General features: G+C 42.7%; 1 non-coding gene across 1 annotated transcript; it reads right to left on the bottom strand.

Moving 5' to 3' along the window:
* Positions 1–305: 305 nt before the first annotated feature.
* Positions 306–412, bottom strand: LOC113457700. Its single transcript, XR_003378209.1, has one exon. It is a non-coding gene; the product is annotated as a U6 spliceosomal RNA (small nuclear RNA).
* Between the last annotated feature and the right edge of the window lie 4,380 nt (positions 413–4,792).

A 4,792-nucleotide genomic window follows, 5' to 3' on the forward strand; every position in this document is an offset into this window, starting at 1 on the left:
TTCACATAGTTCTCATTTTTTATTAAATTTTTTCACTTATTTTACATCCGGACTGCATTTTCCCTCTCTCCTCTCCTCCCATTCATCCCTCACCTCCCCTTTATAGTGACCTTGAACATCCCTTGACTGCCCCACTTCCCCCACCCGACCCATACAATTCTTCTTCCTCCCTCTCTTCAACAGGATTCCCTGAGCTCAGCCCAGTACTGGGCTGTGAATTTCTGCATCTGTTTCCATCAGTTACTGGATGAAAGCTCTCTGATGACAATTAGGGTAGTCACCAATCTGATCACAGGAGATGGCCAAAAAATATGGAATGCTTCATGAATTTGCACGTCATCCTTGCTCAGGGGCAGTGTCAGTCTTCTCTGTATCGTTCCAATATTAGTATATGTGCTGCTGAAGTAAGCACAGGTCTTATTAGTTTTTGTATTTGACGTATTTCTCAAAGCAACTTCAAACCGTGTGTGTGTGTGTGTGTGTGTGTGTGTGTGTGTGTGTGTGTGTGTGAAGGACAAATGGAGAATCCATTAAGTGGAAATGAGGAAGGAAAAAGGAAAGGAGAAAGGAGTAGGGGAAAAGATTATACTATCACTGGCAGAAGTGGAAAGAGGAGTTGAATTGGTCTAATACAGAGTACCATAGCTGTCTATATGACTATTGTTTAGCAGAACTCAGCACAGAGAAGCATTCATCCACATTACACAGTTACGTGTGTTGCAAGAGGTCCTTCCGCTCCTCCAGCCAATAGCCGCTGAGATACCAGCCCACTGGGGCGTGGTCTCTCTCCCTTTAAAAAAGCGGCCACTTCCTTCTCTCGCTCTCTTTGCTTCCTGCTCCGGTTCTGGACTAGACTTCTTCCTGATTGCGCAGAGGGCTGTTGTCTGGGACGGTTATCTGTAAGTTTTTTCCCCTTTAAATAAATACCACCATATTCATCATAATTCCAAACTGGTGTGGCATTGTTTGTGACTTACGCCTTCACATGTGCAAGAGGCAAACCACAGTGAGACCAGATGAATCTGACTGCCCTGTTGCTGCCAGGGTGTGTCCTTAGATGTTGCCTGATGTAGGCTCTTCAGACTCAGAAAAAGCAGGACATCGCACACCATGCACGCAGGAGGGAAGGCAGCAGAAGAATCAGAAAGAGACCGACATGGACCTCTGTTTTTTTCTTGCAGGGTTCCACAGAAAGTTTGCCCTGGAACCATGCGAGGGTAGAAACACAGCAACGTCGGAGTTTATTTTTCTTTTCCCAAGCAGGATAAACGTCCTAACTGAAAGCAGCACACAAGCCCGATCTGATGCTACTGGTCCTCACTTCCTTCCATCAGTAGTAACTGCTTGGAAGAACAAGACTCTGCTTTTCAAGCACACCAGAGGTTTAGAAAACAACTTGCACATGTGGAACTTCAGGGAGTTGTTTTTCCCTTCCTAGAAGGTAAATTATCATGATTAATTCCAATTCTACTTATGGCACTCCTAGGCCACTTGTTTCCCTGTAGAGAAATGAGAAAAATCAACCTAATTTGCATTCGTCTTCATTTCAAACATGTGCGTTATTGGCTTTGTTTACTTAGCCGTGTGTCCTGTCAGTCTTGAGTCGGGTTGCCACATGTTCTTGTGCTTCCTAGGGGACTGCCAAGGGTCCTGCTTGACTTGGGACCAAGCTTGTCTCTGAACCCAGCTTCCCAGTCTCAGTCATGTGGTAGTTCCTTACAGACATCTCTTTCCAAGGGAGATGCAGGTATGGGTACATTGGTTCATACCAACACACTGTCGGGTGGACATCAAGGATGTTTCTTTTGATATTTTCTTACATTTATTTATGCTGTTAGAAAAATAAAAGTAGCTGGGCGGTGGTGGCGCATGCCTTTAATCCCAGCACTCGGGAGGCAGAGGCAGGTGGATCTCTATGAGTTCGAGGCCAGCCTGGTCTACAAGAGCTAGTTCCAGCACAGGCTCCAAAGCCACAGAGAAACCCTGTCTCGAAAAACCAAAAATAAATAAATAAATAAAAGTAGTGCTGGGCAGTGATGGCTCACGCCTTTAATCCCAACACTCGGGAGGCAGAGGCAGGTGGATCTCTGAATTCTATAGAGCAAGTTCCAGGACAGCCAGGACTACACAGAGAAGCCCTGTCTCAAAAAACCAAATAAATAGACAAATAAAAAATAAATTTATTTTAAAAAGAAAAATAGATACAAAGGAAGGGTCTGAAATTTCCTAAGACATAGAAATTATAAATAAGTAAAAACGCTAATTTTCCTAATCTGCTCATAATACATTGTATACATAAACTTTACCACTGTATATCATAAATACATAGAAATGTTTTGTGTCAGTTAAAAATAACATAAGGAGTTGGTTTTTTATATCCTTTAGCTACTGTGAAGAATACAGAAATCAGCACAGCAGATCAAATGCTTCCTTAAGCTATTGATTTTCTGAGCTGAAAGAGTTTGGAAGCTTGATAGCAGTGATTACAATAAGTACGTGTATCAAAATATCTAATCGTACACTTTAAATATATATAATTTTAATTGATAAGTCATATTAAATAATCCTGAAATGATAATATTTCATGTCCTGGATAGGGCCTGAGAGATGACTCACACTATAGAGCATCTGTTGCTCTTGCAAAGGATGGGGTTTGATTCCCAGTACCTGGATGGCGAATCACAACCAGGGAATCCGATTTCTTCTACTGACCACCATGGACACCAGGCACACACATGTAATGCAATTACATAGATGCAGGTAAAACACTCAGACACACAGAAAATCAATAATAATAATAATAATAAATAATGTTGCTGAGGTTATAGGACCATATAACATCCCTGTAGCTCTAATGTTCTATATAGAAAGTCTAACCAGAGCACAGACTTGGAGCAGTGCACAGCCTCGGACTTGAGGCAGCACACAGTTGAAGGACTTTCCTAACAAACCTGGGAGGACAGAATTAATTAACTATATAGGTTCTATTCTGTAGGTGGAGAACAGGAACGAAATACTGTTCGGGTTGTTAGCAATGTCATACATATCATAAGGTTTGGTTTGTTTATCTATGAAGCTTTTAATAGTAATAGATTACATCAGGAGTGTCAAAATATACACAAGGAGGCTTGGGAGACAGCTCATTTGGTAAATTGCTTGCTATGCAAGCAAGCATCTACATAAAAAGTCAGGTGTTGGGAAGCAGAGGCAGGTAGACATCTGTGAGTTTGAGGACAGGTCAGCCATGCCTACATCGTGAACTCCATCTCAGAGACAGAGGGTTCAGATATGGGAAGGGGCTGGAGAGATGTCTCAGTGGTTAACAGCGAGTGCTGTTCTTGCAGAGGACCTGGGTTCAACTCCAGCACCCACGTTGGGTGGTTCAAAAGTCCCTGTGATTTTAGCTCCAGGCATTCCAATGCGCTCTTCCAGTCACTGTGAGAACCTATGCATACAATTGTGGCGCACACACACACACACACACACACACACGCATGCACACACATGCACGCACACACACACGCACGCGCGCGCACGCACACACACCTACATGTATACACACGAATGAAAATAAAAGCTTAAAGACTGCAGGATGATGAAAGCAGATCATGAACTAGAAGAATGGCCAGACATCCACATAAGAGATCTGTTACTGCTTTTGTGACAGTGGTGGAAAATTCCCTTTCCTCTTTCCCTTACAGGCCTCCCTTCTGCAGGCTTCTGCTGGAGCCTTCTCCTCTACTACGATGTTTACCACCAAACCCGTCTTTTTAAATATGCATTCTGGGGATTAAACTGGGGTCTTCTTGCTAAAAATACAAGCACTTTACTCACTGGTCTGTCTGTCTGTCTGTCTGTCTCTCTCTCTCTCTCTCTCTCTCTCTCTCTCTCTCTCTCCCCAGCACTTTCTCCATCTGATAATGACCTTATTCTATAAATAATATTACTCTCCATCTACCTAGAAATCCTGAACCCAAGTATTTACTCCATCTCTACTGCTGCCATAGTCCAAATTATCACCATCTCCTGTTGGACTATTATCCCACCTTGGGTACCTCCAGTTGCTAGACTCACTTTCAAAAGGCAGGTGCAGATATCCAATCAAGGACATATAATCATATCAGAAGTCAACCTGATTCCCTTCCATCATTTGCATTTCTCCCCTTTTATAAGAATACATGAAATACGCCCTCTTAGCAAATTTTGTACAAGAAAATCTTGCTGATTACATGCCATTTTCTACATAGTTCTTTATAACCTGCTTATCTTGCATAGCGGATATGCAAAGTTTAGGTTTCCCTGTTTTACTAAAAGATTTGAATCTTAGCCCTGGGACTCATGGGAGTCACCCCCCATCATTTCCTCATCTTAAAAAGGAAGTTAGAGCTGAGTCACAACAATTTAACACCATGTGCAACCAACGCAAGATTCCCAGCTTCATTTCCAATGGCGAATTACTGCTCGATCCCAGCCAGCACTTTCCTGAGTATTGTTTCTCCAGGGCCTCATCATTCAGCTCTTCATCTAGTGTGGGGAGTCACTCACTATGTCTCCCTAGGGAAGGTGTAGTGAAAAATGTCCCTCAGATCTACAAATAAGCTCTAATTGGATGCCATTGGTGACAAATGACTCAGAACGTGATTAAAACACTGCTGATGCTGGTGGACAGGCACTTTGTGGTTTTGTTCACTACTCTGCCCTTAGTGCCACAATAACGCTACACTTTACTAACAAAATATTTGCCAAATGAATATCAATCAGGCCGAGAAAGAGAGGGGAGTAAGAGAGGGAG

Source organism: Microtus ochrogaster, linkage group LG4, assembly GCF_000317375.1.
Source record: "Microtus ochrogaster isolate Prairie Vole_2 linkage group LG4, MicOch1.0, whole genome shotgun sequence".
Lineage (NCBI taxonomy): Eukaryota > Metazoa > Chordata > Mammalia > Rodentia > Cricetidae > Microtus > Microtus ochrogaster.